Source organism: Vigna unguiculata, chromosome 9 (genome assembly GCF_037176805.1).
Source record: "Vigna unguiculata cultivar grain cowpea cultivar isolate G323 ecotype 2 chromosome 9, ASM3717680v1, whole genome shotgun sequence".
Taxonomy (NCBI): Eukaryota; Viridiplantae; Streptophyta; class Magnoliopsida; order Fabales; family Fabaceae; genus Vigna; species Vigna unguiculata.
The window spans coordinates 10,754,716-10,772,917 of NC_140800.1; the positions used below are offsets into that span (position 1 = coordinate 10,754,716).

Below are 18,202 nucleotides of genomic sequence, written 5' to 3' on the forward strand. Positions count from 1 at the left end.
CCAAATCCTCATCGGACTGCACAAATTGTGACAGAAACGATCGATTTTAATTTCTAACTCTCAAGAAATAGCCTAACAGGCATTAGAGTTGAGGAAGAGTGAAATTTTGATGCACAGCTTTTGAACTTACCAGATCTTCGTTCTCGACCTTTTTCTTTGAAACGGCGTCGTCTTTGGCCGCACTGGTGCTGGCGCTGGTGCCATCGCGGTTAGGGGACATTGATGATTCTGGTGCAGAAGTTGTGCAATAGAAATCCTGTGGTGGGTATGGGACTGGAACGTAAGAAAATATTTATCACTTATGGCCTCGGTCGTAACTGACCCGAGGCAGAAAACGGTGTATATGGCACCGATTTCAAAACAACCGAGGCCAAAATGTGTACCTTTTGGCCTCGTCCCAATATGCCTCGGTTCCAGACCCGAGGCAAAATGTGAAAAATAACTGAGGCAGAAAGCCCTTACTGCACTAGTGACGGAACCAATTTCTTGACTAAGTGAGAGTATTCATTTATATGGAGAGAATTATTTTGACACCAACTTTTGTAAATACGAACAATGTGATTCATAATAAAGTATAAATTAAATAGTTGAGAAAAAAACTATTATGAAATGTTCTTATAGGAGGTGGTATGAGTCTGAAGGGTTGGCAAAGTATCATCCTATATAAGATTCTAAGATTCAAAGATTGAATCATTTTCTGAAAATGTGTTTTTATGCACCAGCTCCCTTTTAAAGGTATTTTGATCATTAAAAAAAATAAATTTTTATTTGTAAAATAATAAAAAAATTGGAAAGTAAAAATTTGTTTGGTGTGGAAATAATAGTATCGTTTTTTTGTAATTATTTAGTGGTTGATACACGTTGTAAGAAAAAGTTTTTGTGGTATACACATTGTAGGGAAAGTTTTTAAGCCATCTATTTTGGAGCCGAGGCGACATGGGTTTTGTGTGAATATTTATAATGATATTTTGAATATTTAATTTTGATAACTTTCTTTTACAACATGAGATGTTTTACAACATGAGATGTCATCTTTTAAATAATTTTAAAATATTAAAAATGAGAAAATAAAAAAATAAAAAATCGCTTAAATAATGATATTTTATAAAATAAAAGAAAATTATCAAAATTTGTAGTCAAAAAATTATTTTTCTTTTATTATTTATAAATGTTAGAATGATTATTTTAATGCCTTCACTCGTTAATGACGGTATGGGTTGAACTATCCTTTTCAATTTGTGTTGCAATTTACCGTAAAAAGTGGGTTGAGTTAAACTATTGTGTATAAAATTTAAAATCGTGGGTAAGTTTTGTTGATCCGTGGGTCTGCAGACTAGTCCACACAATCAACGTCTTAAAACATTTTACACAAATATTGTAAAAATAATAATAATAATCATGTTTTAATGTTTCCTATTTTTATCTAATGAGTTTACATTAACAATAATATTAAAATAAATTAAATAATAAGATTAAAATTTACATCAAATAAATATGTTAAAATTATCGGTCAAATTAATATGTCAAAATTATCAAGTACGAAATAAAAAAATAATAAAATAAAATAAAACATAATAAAATAGAATAGTTCTATCTAAGTTAAAGATTACGAGCCCACGTGATTTATTCGTATTGTCATCCCTAAACATGATTAACCTCCTTAATCGTTTAATTATCAAAATTTGATATTTTAATAGACCAATATGATAGTTTCAAAATAGTTTAAGTTTGAATTGAGCTTCTTCTTATAAAATGAGGCTTGTTTAGAGGATATATTTTTTTGTTGTTTTCACTTTTTGAGATTATAAATAGTTGTCATCACCTCTTGTAATTCACTTTTAAAAAATATATACAAAGTTGAACTTGTGAGAACACTTGAAGAAGGAATTTGTTATTTTGGATTTGGATTGTGGAAGGACTTCTTACTTTGATTCCTATATTAGTTCTTAGGAGGCAATTAATGACTCTATAGAGACTTTATCAAGAACTTCTATTCATCTTCAAGTGACACTCATCTCATCTTCTTCTAACTTTTTAAGTCTTCTACATTGTTTTCTTTTTCTTTACTAGTTCTTGTCTTATTTTCAATTATAATTGTACTTCTGTTTTTGCCATTCAACCTTATTTCATTTTTTATTCTTATTTATTTTTCTTTTATTCAATCAGTTTTAAAATGTTGTCTTGATTATCTTAAGTTTCATCATTTGTTGATAGAATCATTTATTGAAAATTCTGGTATCATTTAAATCCACCAAAATAAGTGATAACAAAATTAATGTTAGTTATTTAATAACTCTTTCAGTTCATGTGAATATACATATTTAAATACATGCTTGATTCTTATCAATATTTATACAGACATTTTGATTGGAATTTTTTTTTTCACCAGTAAAATTACCAGAAACAGAAAAAGGATTAATTAGACTTATTTTGCTACCAGTAAGTTTCGATATAACATGTAATTTAATAAATAGATTTCATATGAATTTTAGGTCTAATCCCACATAAATTTGTTTATATTCCTGTACTAAAAAATCATGTTTTATTGAGTATCCAAAAGTTTTATATTTTCAAATTGAATCCATGTCAATTGATTTTGTCCTCATCTGGAGTGTCATGGTCGTTACTTTATGTTGTCATACTCACTACTTATCTCACATGAAAAAAAAAAATTATGATTTAGTTTTAAGTTCCTATTAAGTTAGATATTTTTAATTGAGTTCTTATTAATATAAAAAAATTTATATTTTGTAATTGAGTTTCTACTATTTCATTTTCCCGTCATCTAAAGTAACATGATTGTTTTACTCTGCAGTCTCAAAAACAACAACGCAAACTTGGATAATAATGAAAGCATACCCTATTTATCTTCATAAAAATAACATAGTTTCATTTCTTAAATTAAATTTCAAAACAAAAATCAACCATGTAGAGATATGAAATAATGTCGTTTAGTAAAGAAAAAATTTAGGGTTCCAAAGCTCCTTTTTTCTTTTTATCCAAGTTTGTAGTGTTGTTCTTGAGAATATTGAATCAAACGACCATGTTATGCAAGTTGATGGCGGGGACTAAAAAAAGATAAAAATTTTGGATATTCAATAAAATAAATTTTTTAATAGGAACTTAATTAAAAATACCACAAAATTTATGAGGGACTTCAAATTTAATTATGTCATTTTGTTTTTTTTTTTTCATGTGAACAAGTAATGATGATGTAAGGTAATAGTCACATTACGTAATTAAAAGATATAAAACTTTTGAGCATAGAATACAAATAAATTAACATCAACAAAGTTTATAAAGAACTTAAAACTTAAATTTATTATATTATGTACCATAATGTGTCAGAGATATTACATATCTCTTGGTTTTAATTTTATTGATGTAAATATAATATATTTTATTCTCTTTTATTATTATTATTATTATCAAATATTATGTATTATGATGATATCTTAAGTTTTACTTTTTCCTTTATATCATGCAATATTGTATTTTATATATTGAACAAGTTTCTAATAAATCAAAATGAAAAGTAAGAAAGCTCTCTGAGTTATTTTTCATCAAACACCTATTGTGCGTTATTTTTTCTTTTTTCATTCTCAAGGCTTATACATATCTAATATGGTATTACATAAATAAAAAAAAACAGCTTCCGCAATTACTCATTTCTTGTTGATTTTTTGCCATGGCGAATCTACTTCATCTTTTGGTTCATCGCCTTTCGCATGTTCTCGTCGTCTTTCTCCATGTTCTCGTCAACTTTCTCCAAGTTCTTGTCGACTTTCTCCAGATTCTTGACTTCTCAACTTCTCAAGGTTCTCGACTTCTCAAAGGCTCTCAACTTCTTAAGGTTCTCGACTTCTCAAAGATGCAACCAAGTCTAGTTATGTTCTTCAGCAACATTAGAAGATGATTGTGTTGTGGGATGAAATGATAAAGAAGGTTTTGGGGAACTTCGGGTGGACATAGTTCCTTCAATGCATCCTCGTATCAATGGTAATGTTCTTCGATTCACAACAACTATTCATAACAATCTACGCTGATGATTACCCAACATGGCACTACACTAACCATACCATAACATGTACCTCAAATTTTGACATCTGCAAGCTCCCGAATTTCAGTAAGTCTCAGTAATGATTCTTTTATTTCTATGACAGGCATAGGTTACACATGTTAGGAGAAAGAGGCTCTAGAATGGAAAACTTATTCACTTTGCATTGTGTTTATTCATGCCATAATACAATTTATAGGCTTACAATTTTCGTCTGTTGTACTCCCAACGGCTATAAACGACTAGTACATTAACTACCCAACGGCTAGTGCATTAACTATTCAACGGCTAGTACATTAACCATCCAACGGCTAGTACATTAACCACCCAACGACTAATACATTTAAGTTTATTAAAATAAAAACCCAACAAAACTCCACCGTAAACTTAAATGTTTCTTTTATCCTCCATCCCGATCAATTTCTTGCAGTTATTGAACAACACAGTGGGTAGTGACCTTGTAAACAAATCTGCAACTTGATCTCGGCTTCCCACGTGCACCAGCTCCACATTGCCTTCCTTTACATGTTCTCAAATGAAATGAAAACGCACATCAATGTGCTTGCTCCTTTCAATGGTTGACCGGATTCTTTGCCAACTCAATGGCTGACTTGTTGTCCACTCGTATGACAGTACCTTCTTCTTGTTTCATCTCTAGTTTGCTTAGAAGATTTCTAAGCCATACCGCATGACATACACACCATGATGCTGCAACATACCCAGCTTCACATGTTGATAATGTTACTATGGGTTGCTTCTTTGAAAGCCAAGTGAACATTATGTGGCCCATGAAAAATACATACTCGGATGTGCTTTTCCGGTCGTCTACATCTCCGCACCAATCACTATCTGAGTACCCTACTAGTTCGTAGTTGTCTGACTTAGTATAGTATAGTCCGAGTGATATTGTTCCTCGAATATACCTTAGTATTCGCTTCAGAACCTTCCAATGACTGTAGCTCAGCTCCTCCATATACCGACTTACTATACCAACACTTAGTAGTAAGTCTGGCCTTGTACTTGTCAGATAGCGAAGGCTTCCAACCAAGCTTCGGTACTTGTTGGCATCAACTCGGTCTCCTCCATCAAACTTCGAGAGTTTTGTACCCTGTTCCATTAGGGTCAAAATCGGGTTGCAATTTGTCATCTTGAACTTGTTCAAGATCTCCTCGGCATACCTTTCTTGGGACACAAAAATGCCTTTCTCACCCTGATTGACTTCCAAGCCAAGAAAGTACTCCATCAATCCCATGTTTGTCATCTCAAACTCCTTGTCATTATGTCCTTGAATTCTTGAATCATCTCAGCATTGTTCCCCATGAATATAAGGTCATCTACATAAAGAGCAACAAACATTACATTACCTTTACTTTTCTTTATGTACAAAGCATGTTCATATGGACATTGCTCATATCCTTTCTTCTTGAAGTACTTGTCAATGCGGTAATTCCATGCCCGAGGAGTTTGCTTCAACCCATAAAGCGCTTTCTTCAATCTTAGTACTTTCTTTTCTTCTCCTCTTCTCATGTATCCCAGTGGTTGTTCAACATAAACTTCTTCCTCCAGGATTCTATTCAGAAATGCTGACTTCACGTCCATCTGATAGATCGACCATTTGTGCTGAGCTGCCATTAAAATTAGCAGTCGAACTGTCTCCATTCTAGTGACTAGCACAAACACTTCAGCATAGTCAATTCCCTCCTTTTGTTTATAGCCCTTAGCAATAAGTCGGGCTTTGTAACGCTCTATTTCACCTTGAGCATTCATCTTCTTCTTGTATACCCATTTCACACCAATGGGTCGAGCTCTTGTTGGGGGATTGGACAACTTCCACGTGTTATTGCGCTCAATTACATCGATCTCCTCATCCATTGCAAGTCTCCAATTCTCATTTTGCACCGCCTCCTCAAAGGTTATGTTCTCAGAACCTACCAAAAGACAAACAACATGTACCTGTTCAGTAGACTCATACAATTCTTGTATGGTTCGTATTCTGGGTCGTCGGGGTTCATCTTCATCGTCAGTGGTTTCAAAATTTTCTGTAGCTGGTGGTATAACAATTGACGAGCTAGTATCTTCATTCATCTCTTCAACTTAGTTGTTCCAACTCCACTCATTGGCTCCATCTACTCGAACATCACGACTTACTATCACTTTTTGGTTTATTGGGTCTAACAATTTGTAGGCTTTTGTCATCTCATCATACCTAATAAACACATACTTCTTGCACCTATCCTCGAGTTTCGTTCTTTGCTAACTTGGTACGTGGGCATATTCTACACTGCCAAACACCTTGAGATGAGACACACTCGGCTTTTGTCCACTCCATACTTCTTGTGGTGTCTTTTCATTCAACCTTGCATGTGGACACCTATTTTGTATATAAATGGCACATTGTACGACTTCTGCCCAAAACTCCTTTGGCATATTCTTACTCTTCATCATGGACCGAACCATATCAAGAATAGTTCAGTTTTTCATCTCAGCTACACCATTTTGTTGTGGTGAGTATGAGGCTGTCAAAAATATTCATATGTCTTGCTCCTCACAATACTTCATGAACTCTGTTCATGTGAACTCGCCTCCCCTATCAGACCGAACAGTCTTAATGTGTTTGTCTGTCTCCTTCTCCACCATCACTCTAAACTTCTTGAACACCTCAGACTTTTCCTTCAAGAAGTATACCCATGTCTTTCGTGAAAAATCATCTACAAAAGAAATAAAGTATCTCTTACCACTGAAGGATTCAGGAGTAATTGGTCCACACACGTCAGTATGAATTAGGCCTAGTTGTTCCTTTGCTTGGTACTTGGAATTTCTCGGAAACGAAGTCCTCGACTGTTTGCCGAGTATACATTCTTCACACAATTTACTTTTGAACTCCATGCTTGGCAATCCATGCACCATACCTTTTTTCACCAGTTCCATCAGCCCAGCAAAATGTAAGTGACCAAACAGGAAGTGCCACATCATTGTCTCTCATCCTGGACATCAAGTTTCAAACACTTCTCTTGTATGATCTTTAATTCCAACTTATACATTCGTTTTTTCTTCATCTCTACACGAGCAATCAAACGTCCAAGTTTGTCCTGCAAGTCTAGTACTCGTTCTTTCATTAAAATCGAGTAACCCTTTTACATCAACTGTCCCATGCTCAAAATGTTACTTTTGAGATCAGGTACATAGTACACGTCTCAAATTTCCCTAACTCGACCATCTTTCTGCAAGTACCAGATCGTTCCTCGACCTTTTACTGCAACCTTTGAATCATCTCCAAAAGACACATCTCCAACTTCTACTTTTGCTAAGTCTTTAAATAAGTGCCCATCTCCGCACATGTGGTTGCTTGCACCTGTGTCAAGGTACCACACCGAGTTGGTTGAACTGCTTTGTTGTCCTGTCAAGTTCATCAATTGCATATCCTCGGCTATTGACATCATCAACAACCCTCCATTCTCTTCAACATCTTCTGTGAGAAAATTGGTCGTCACTTCCTTCTTACTTTCAGATCGACACTTTTTTGCAAAGTGCCCAACTTTACCACAATTGTAACACCTATCCGAGTTACAATCCTTTGCATAGTGACCGTACTTGCCACATTTGTAGCACTCAACGTTTGAGTTGCTCACCCGACCTCCTCTCCACGAACCGCGTCCTCTTCCGTGCCAATTTTGGTTGTTGGTATGTTCTCTCTCTACTTCCTGTCCACCTCGACCTTGATCACTCCGATCGTTTCCTCTACCTCCCCGGCCTCTTCCTCTGCTTTGAGTGTTTTGAGTATAAAACAACTTTTTCTCCTGGAAATTTGTCTTTGCTTGGAGTGCTTGGCCAAAGTAGTCTTCCTTCGTCTTTCTTCTTCTTTGTTCATACGCTTCCAAGGACCCAGCAAGCTCCTCTACCGTGAGTTTTGAGAGGTCTTTGGATTCCTCTATGGCACACACAATGTTGTCAAAATCAATTGTCAATGACCTCAAAATTTTCTTCACAACTCAATTTGCAGGCAACGGCTCCCCATTCTTGTCGAGTTGGTTTGCTATAGTCTCCACCTGAGATATGAACTCGGTTACCCCTTCGTTCTCCTTCATTAACAACCTCTCAAACTCTCCTTTGAGAGCTTGAAGACGAACCTGTTTCACACGTTCATCTCCCTTATATGTTTTCTCCAGGATCTCCCACGCCTTTTTTGAAGTCGTAGCGTTTGCTAACTTCTCAAGGCCTACATCATCCACAGCTCGGTACAATGCATACATAGCTTTCCTATCTTTGACTCGTGTTTTTCTCAATGTAGCAATCTGAGCGACTGTCTATTCATCAGAATCCTCTGGCTCTTCGAAGCCACTTTCAACTACATCCCATACGTCTTGGGATCTGAGGTAGGCCTTCATCTGCATGCTCCACTTATCGTAGTTGGCTTTTTGTGTCAACTGAGGTAAGGACATATTGTTGGCCATCACTCTCTCTTACTATTTGTTTCACTCAGACACTCGAGCAACTGGCTCTCTCTAACACTCAAGAACAACCTAGCTTTCTCTAGCTCTCTGGCTGTCTACCTAGCTCTGATACCACTTTGTTAAGAGAAAGAGGCTCTAGAATGGAAAACTTATTCACTTTGCATTGTGTTTATTCATGCCATAAGCAATACAATTTATAGGCTTACAATTTTCATCAATTGTACTCCTAACGGCTATAAACGACTAGTACATTAACTACCCAACAGCTAGTACATTAACTATTCAACGGCTAATACATTAACTATCCAACGACTAGTACATTAACCACCCAACGACTAATAAAATAAAAACCCAACAACACACCCAATCCAAATTTCACCTTTGCAAGGATTATTGCACCCTATGCACAAGTTCAAAGTTCAAATAGTGTATGAATAATTATTGTTCCCATACGATATTAGAATGCAATGCTTATACTTTCTTACTACGGGAACATTTAGATATCAGGCTAAAACAAATTATATCACTGTAGCTTGTGGAGGAGATAAAAAAGCAAGCAGATGATGTACCACACCTCTTCCTTGAAATTTTTTTGGTTTTTTTATTTTTATTATGTGTTTTTACATCTCATTTGATGTGAAGCATATACTTATGGCATTCGTGTCAATGCCATATCAAATTCAAAGAATAGAAGAGTTTACAAAATATTGAAGTACGAAATATATAACTTGGAGCTCGAGTTTCAGAATTAACAAAAAGCCAAGAACTGTGTAAATAATATGTTACAAAATATAATATGTAAAATGTGTAAATAATATGTTATAAAATATTACTGATTCTAATATATAAATATATATATATATATATATATATATATATATATATATATGTCAAAATTTTAATTTCGAAAAATTGATACATTATATTATGATTTACTTTGTAACATAACACAATATTTATTTTATTATGTTCTTAGCATTTATATTTATTATAAAAGTTAAATATTTAAAGATAATCATTATTTTGAATATTATATTCAACCTATTATAACTATTTCATTTAACTTTTTATTTTTAAATTACAAAATAAACATTGTGATAATTGATGAACATATCCGATTTAATTATTTTAGATTTTACTATTCATAATTAAACATTTTAACACATGTTAAAATAAAATAAAATAATTGTTTAACTTTATTTTTATATTATCCATGTCTTTGGTTTAAATATTATTATATACAAATTATTCATACAAATATAATAATAATAAAATTAATTATTAATAATGAAAATTAAAACAAAAACAAAAACATACGAACCGTGTCTCAAACTAGTTATAAAAAAAAAAAAAAATCCCTTTTGCTTTATGTTCTCAATGTACATAGACTCACTATGCACATACATTGTTTGTTTGACTGAGAAAAATATTCAAAAGCACAGAAAATAATAAAAATACTATCGAGTTTTGAGAGTGAAAGAAGAAAGGTTGGGGATGAACGTATCATGTAAATAATACGCGAACCATACCAGAACCAACATTCATTCATCCAACCATCACGCCTCACACCACACCAGGAACCATTCACTCTTTCACTCTCTCTACGTGAGAGCCAACATACACCACCACATCCACACGAGAACCATTCACTCACGCTACCACAGAACCACTTCTCTTTGAGTTTTCCTTTCTGTTTTCCACCATTGTTCTGCACAATCTTGGAGGAAGCTTGAATCAGTGACTGCACAGCCAGCATTGGGTCAATATCTTCCATAGTTCATGTTTGTTTCTTGGATGGAACTTGGATCCGTGACTATACAGTCAGCATTGGATCAAGATCTTTCCTAGTTCACATTGTTTGTGAGTTTTCAAACAATGTGATTTCACCGAACATTTGTTTGTAAGAATATGCTTCTATTCAATAAAATTGTATATTCATTTTGTTTTCACCGTTTGTTTCTTTCATTTCTTTCTTGTCTTTGATAAATTGAGTTTATGAAGTATACACAGTTACATGAATTTTCAATTTCGAATTCTGCGTTCTAGTGTTTCTTACGTTTGTTTCTTGTTTGTGATTCCTTTGTGATGTTATATGTAATGTTTTCGAATCATTTCCACACTCAATTCGTGATTCGATGCATTTAAATTCACGTTCGTGCAATTGTTCGTGCAACTGTTTGTCACTTTTGTTCAACTAGGGTTCAAAATTTGGTGTTTTGAATTTTACTCGACCATTTCGCTGTGATTTTTGTTCCTATGTTCAATAGAGACCAATACGAACCATCCTGCATCTACATATAATGCTTTCAGTTCAATTCCAGTAGCTTCTTTTGGTTTAATCCATGCGTTAGGAGCATCTCACATGTTTAGCTTGATTAAAGGATATCCACGTTGCACGGTCACATAATTAGTTCATTTTAACATTTCATCAAACACCATATATGCATTCTAGTTTTCTTAAGCATTTCATCAAACACTTTGTTTGTTTGTTTGTTTCGCGTTTTCTTTCTCACACACCCTCTTCCCCGTTTCAGAATCTTGAAAAATGCTGAAGGTGCCGCAGCACCAGGTGGCGGGTCACATGGCGAAGAACGGCGTTTTGGGTCCCCTGGTGGACGATTCTGGAAAGTTCTACAAGCCACTGCAAGACAACGACAGGGGCTCCGCTGAGCTCTCCTTCTACACCTCCCTCACCGTGCCACCCTCCATCCGCCCCTTCTTCCCGACATTCCACGGCACCGCCGTCGTCCCCGCCTCCGACGGCTCCGGCCCCCACACCCACCTCCTCCTCCAGGACCTCATCTCGCCCTACACCAAACCCTCTGTCATGGACGTCAAAATCGGCTCCCGAACATGGCACCTCGGTCACTCCGAAGACTACATCGCCAAATGTCTCAACAAAGATAGAACCACCTCAACCGTCCCCCTCGGCTTCCGAATCACCGGCATCAAGGACTCCTTCTCCTCCTGGGAACCTTCCAGAACCTTTCTCCAAACCCTTTCCGCTGAGGGCGTCGCTGTGGTCCTCCGCAAATTTGTCTCCTCCTCCAACTCCGACAATTCTCAGTCCGACCCCGATTGCGACTTTGCGGCGGAGGTTTTGGGCGCCGTCTTCGAGCGGCTGGTGGAGCTGAAAGCGTGGTTTGAGGTTCAGACTCTATATCATTTCTATTCTTGTTCTGTTCTGGTGGTGTATGAGAAGGAGAAGGGGAACACCAAGCCTCTGGTCAAACTTGTTGATTTTGCTCATGTAGTTTCTGGAAATGGTGTGATTGATCATAACTTCTTGGGTGGCCTATGTTCCTTCATCAACTTCATCAGGGACATCCTTCAAGCTCTTCATCATTGAGTCCTGTGTTCTTTTTTTCTCTGTTTTTCTCACACTCTTGTTCAAGAATATTATCAGATAATAATTACTCATTTGACTCCTTCTGTCATCATCATAACAGACAATTTTGCTTGTATTATGTTCCATTCAATTGTTCATATTTCCAGGTAATGCAATTTTTGTGGGTTTTATTCATAGATATCCGTAGGTTTGGATACTTTTACCATCCCTTATTCTTATGAGAAGCACTAGTTCACTGATTGATCTACCATTGGATAAACTTAGTTCACTGATTGATCTACCATTGGATAAACTTGTTTGATACCTTTTGCCTTTTCAAAATTTGGACCTGAATTCTTGGTATTTGATGTAATATGGATTTCTGAGACCATACTCTCTTGTGAGTTATGAAAAATTTCAAGAATATTGCTTTTGAAGATTGCTTTTAAATTTATGCTTTTTCTGGTTGCTTTTGAATATTGCAAGTGCATGAATCGTCTGATATTTGGCTTGCTCTGATTGCATCAATGCTTAATGGTCCTGTTAAGTTTTTTATCCTAACCACATATTAGTTACGAGTAGAGTTGTAAAAATGGGTTGGAACCCACGAATCAACCTGGCTGACTATAGATTCGGGTTGGGTTGAATTTTTTTTTTTGTAAATTTTAATATGGGTTTATTTTTGTTCGGCTCACTTAAAACTCGGTTCACTTGGGTTGAACCCGTGATGAGTGGGTTGGTGAGCTAACCCGCAAATAAAAGGTCACACAAGTGTTTTTTTGTTAAGTTGGACTTTGTGTTTGGGTCATGTTAAATTGTTTTTTTAGCCAACACATAGATAATTTGTATTTTTGTGATTTTGATTTGTATTTGGATTGTATTAAAGTTTATTTAGATTTTAATTAGAATTATAATTTAGTTTTGACTGAAAAAAATAAAAAAATAATTATTTTTTTAATTGAGTTTGTAAACCAACCTGTTTAACCTACTAACCCGTGGTGGGCCGGGTCGAGTTCAAATTTTTTTGGTTCGCTAATCAGCGAGTCAGGTTGGATTGACTCACTAAGTAATCAACCCGTGATGGATCGAGCCGGATTGGACTAATCCAAATTACCCGTTTTGACAGTTTTAATTATGAGCTTGTTGCTTATGATGTTACACTTTTTTAGCTTTTAGCTTTTGAACAATGCATATATATATATATATATATATATATATATATATATATATATATATATATATATATATATATATATATATATTATCTCGTTTATTGTTTAGTTTGCCTCTTCTTACTACTACCAAATCCATGTTCTGACCACAAAATTTATAATCCTACTCCTTTTTTTATCTTCTAAACCAGGTTTAGTCTAGTTTGTTTGTAATCATATTTTCTTCAAGTAAGTTGATTCTGTTGGAGCTTGCATACTTCAGATTGGTAATTGAAACAATAGTAACTTAATCTTGAAAGACTTGCAATTTGTTTCTTGGCAGGGTGTTATCATTAAAACTTTTTCACACAAAGGACTTGACATCAGCACTTTCTGCATCAACTGCATTAAAAACCAATGTATAAAATATATTTTACATAATATGTTATATCGAGATAAGATTTATTATTTCCATATTTGACTCTTGTTTGTTCCATTGGATCAAAATTACATTCATATCTCTCAATAGCATCTTACATATTTGAGTTTTCCTTGTTTTAATGAAAGGTCACTTGGAGTGTGTTTGGATAGAGTATTTTAATGAAGTAATTCATTTTTTTTGAAGAATTTAGATTACTTTGTAATGAAATGCTTTGTTTGGATACACAAATTAAAAAACATTTCAAATGCAAGCATTTTTCTGAAGGATTTCAATTAGTTAAATTAGTAGAAATTCAAATACCCTCAAAATAGGCGAAATTTGAAATTCTTCTCACTCAACCTCACATTCTAGACTCTTTGGTAGGCTCGATGACACAAATGGGGTTGACGATTCATACGAGTTCGACGACCCAGACATGTTCGACGACCTAAATGGGCTGGATGATCTAGACAGGCCCGTTCATCGATTTGGACGGGCCCAACGACTCAGACGGGTCGATGACCCGGACGGGCCTTACGACCAGAACGGGCCCAATGACCCAGAATGGCCCGACGACTCGGACGGGGCAAACTATCCGGACAAGACCAATGATCTAACGAGCCCAACAATCCAGACAGGTCCGACAACCCGAACGGGCTCGACGACCCGAATGAGCTTGACGACCCGGATGGGCCCTACGACACGGATTGTCCGACGACCCGAACGGACCCTTCCAAACCTTCGGGCTCGATGACCCAAACGAGCCCGACAACCTGGACGGGTCCAACGACCTAAACGGGCCCGACAACCCGGATGGACCCTTCCAAACCGTCAAGCCCGACAATCCAGACGGACCCGACGACATGGACGGTCCCAACGACACAGACGGACCCGACGACTTGGACGGGTCAAACTATCCGGACGAGCCCGACGACCCAAACGGGCCTGACGGTTTGGAAGGCCCGTCCGAGTCGTCGGACCCGTCCAGGTCGTCGACCCGTCTAGGTCGTCGGGCTCGTCCGGGTCGTCGGACTCGTCCGTGTCGTCAGGCCCTTCTTGATCGTCGGGTTTCCAAATTTATCATGAACTTAAAACATAATTAAACCTAAAATAAATATTGTTAAAATTAAATTTTATCTCACAATAAATTCAAAAAAAAATTTAAAACAAGAAATTGAAATGTAAGGTATTTTAATTTTCTTATCCAAACAAATTATTTAAAAAATGAATAGAATTTAATTGCAAGCAATTCAAATGTAAAGCATTTCAATTTCTAAGCATTGTTGAAATGCTCCATCCAAACACAAGGTTAGGGAATTAGTTGGGAAATTAAAATTATATAAAGGTTTTACGAGTGTGTAGAAATGGTATTTTGTACTTTTATTTCTGCAGTGTGCTATTGTATAATATTCAATAAACAAGTATTCCTAATAGAATCTAAATTTTGAAATAGGTATAATAATATTTTAATAAAATATAATATGGTTCTTTTTCTTAAAATCTCTGCATTGACTGTGTTTGGGTATGGGTATGGGGAATCTCCGACTTTTTCAATTGGGTATGGGGATGGGTATGAGGATGTATATATACCCGCCATAATACACGTCTCGCCATATTTTCGTCCTCGTTTAAATTATTAAAATATTCACAATTAATTAAGTAACCATACATACATATATATATATATATATATATATATATATATATATATATATATATATATATATAGTTTCTATTGTTTATTTCTTCTAATTATTTGGTATGTCATGAAATTCATTCGCATCTCCAATATATTTTTTTATCTTATTATAACCTTTATGTAATTATGTTAAAATTATTTATGTCAATTAAAATTTTTTTATGTCTCACATTTGAATATTTCTATTATTTTTTAATACTTTTATTTATTGTATATTTTCCTTTCACATGAGAATGTTTAATACTTTTAATTTAACTGTTTAATAGCAAAAATCTTTCATTCACTAGGTAATACAATTTTTTTTTACTTATTATTAATAATTTTTGTTTCATTTTACGAACTCTTTTGTTTCACTAAAACAATTTTCGTTATTTCTCAACCATTTAGTATATATATGTTGATATTTGAAAAGTTTTCTTAGATCTTTAAGGTATTTTTCATCTTATCATACCCTTGATTATATATTTGTTTACCTTTATGTGATTTCTTTTAATAGTCTCTCAAATTGTTTCTAAGACACATATTTGTTAATTTTTTAATATTTTTATTTGTTTATTTTCATCATGTAGAATACTATTTTGATATATTTTATCTAACTATTTTTTATTTTCTAACTCATTATCAATCATATTGTATTTTTTTTACTATAATGGTATAAATAACTTTTATTTACTACAATATAAAAATTTAATATAATTGTCATAAATATTTTTTTATCACCATCCAACATATATTGGAGTTCGAAAGACACAATATCTATGTCAAAATTTTATTATTATGTTTATTATTTGTTCTTTGCGTCATTTTGATCAAGTCATGTATTAGTGTATAAAAAAAAAATCATTAGAATTTAAAAAATTGAAGTAAACAAACATTTAAAATATATTTTAATTTGAATATTTGATTTTCTTTTATATTTTTTAAAAGTATTTTTAAATTTTATCAACTAGGTTTCAATGTTCGCAAATTTAGTAAATGTTTGATTCTCATGAAACTTTATTTGGTATTCTAATCTAAAATGTAAACAATTATAATTTATTTCAAAGTATTTGATATCGAAGAAACAATCATCCTCCTAATATTGAATATTTCATAATATTATGTTTCCTTTACCGTAATTTTTTATTGTTTTAACAAAATTAATTAAAATTAATATTGAAGTAGTAAGAAAACAGATGATGAGACAAAAGTTTGATACCCATTGATTTTGGGTATGGGGATGAGTATGAGATGACGAAACCCGTCCCCGGCCTAGTCCCCGTTTAAATTATTAAAATATTCACAATTAATTAAGTAACCCTATATATATATATACTTTCTATTTTTTTATTTCTTCTAATTATTTGGTTTATCATGAAACTCATTCGCATATCCAATATATTTTTCATCTTATCATAAACTTGATGTAATTATGTTAAAATGATGTATGTCAATTAAAATTTTTTTATGTCTCACATTTGAATATTTCTATTATTTTTTAATATTCTTATTTATTGTATATTTTTCTTTCACATGATAATGTTTAATACTCTCAATTTAAGTGTTTAATAGCATAAACATTTCATTTACTAGGTAATATAAAAAAATATTTACTTATTATTATTCTTTTTTGTTTTATTTGAAGAACTCTTTTGTTTCACTAAATTTTTTTTCATTATTTCTCAACCATTGAGTATATATGTTGATATTTTAAAATTTTCTTAAATCTCTAAGGTATTTTTCATCTTATCATACCATTAATTATACATTTGTTTTTCTTTGTGCAATTTCTTTCAATAGTCTCTCAAATTTTTTCTAACATACACATTTGTTAATTTTTTAATATTTTTATTTGTTTATTTTCATCATGCAAGAATACTATTTCAATATATTTTATCTAATTATTTTTTATTTTCTAACTCATTATCAATCACAATTTAATTTTTTCACTATAATTGTATAAATAACTTTAATTTACCACAATATAAAAATTTAATGTAATTGTCATGAATATTTTTTATCACCATCCAACATATATTGGAGTTCAAAAGATACAAGATCTATGTCAAAATTTTATTATTATGTTTATTATTTGTTCTTTGCGTCATTTTGATTAAATGATGTACTATAACTTTGATTAGTGTATAAAAAATAGATTCATTAGAATTTAAAAAATTGAAGTAAACAAACCATTTAAACTATATTTTAATTTGAATATTTGTTTTCCTTTTATATTTTTTTAAATATTTTTAAATTTTATCAACTAGGTTTCATTAATTTTTTCAAATTTAATAAATGTTTTGGCTCTCATGAAACTTTATTTGGTATTCTAATATAAAATGTAAACAACTATAATTTATTTCAAAGTATTTGATATCGAAGAAACAATCATCCTCCTAATATGGAACATTTGATAATATTATGTTTCCTTTACAGTAATTTTTTATTACTTTATAACAATTAATTAAAATTAATATTGAAGTAGTAAGAAAACGAGTACAAGATTATATCCGTTACCTGGTGGGGATGGGGATGGGACAAAAGTTTGATACCCGTTGAATTTGGGTATGTGGATGTGGATGAATTTTTTCTACGGGAAGAGCTATGTTGTTTTCGCCTAAGCAAGCAACCCTCGTCTAAGAGAAATTAGCAAGAATTTCACCCTAGGTTCTGCTCGAGTTATCGCTAAGACGACGAGCTCTAGTTTTGAGCGAGAGAAATCTCGCTCAAGCGAGGAGGCCTCGCTTAAGCGAGAACTCACGAACCCTTATAATGCTCTCTGATTTCAATCTCGCCTAGATGAGAGCTTTTCGCTTGTGCAAGAGACTCATGTCTATTGAGCGAGAGCTCCTTAGCTTGAGCTCCTTAGCTTGAGCAAGATTGACAACAAAGTTGTTTGAATGCTTGTATGCTCCCATGATTGATTTGTTTACCCTTTTTAAAGCATGAAGTATGATGCCACGTATGTTTTATGCAATGTGATGATATAGTCATATGTTTTGCTTGGCATGAGATTAAACATGAATTGGTTGGTTGGTTGGACATTGGTATGAGATTATAATGCTTGAGATAGCATGTGGAATGATGTTGGTAAAATAGTTTCATGGGAAACTTTT

General features: G+C 33.6%; 1 pseudogene across 3 annotated transcripts; it reads left to right on the forward strand.

Annotated features, from left to right (window-relative positions):
• The first annotated feature begins 9,966 nt into the window (after window positions 1–9,966).
• LOC114162779 (inositol polyphosphate multikinase beta pseudogene) lies at window positions 9,967–12,053 on the forward strand (annotated as a pseudogene). 3 transcript variants are annotated; one of them, XR_014984524.1, is made up of 2 exons: window positions 9,967–10,368; window positions 11,043–12,053. The product of XR_014984524.1 is annotated as an inositol polyphosphate multikinase beta pseudogene, transcript variant X3 (transcript). The 3 variants fall into 3 exon arrangements; XR_014984522.1 differs by having other exon boundaries at window positions 9,968–10,408; XR_014984523.1 differs by lacking the exon at window positions 9,967–10,368 and adding an exon at window positions 10,505–10,906.
• Window positions 12,054–18,202: the final 6,149 nt, after the last annotated feature.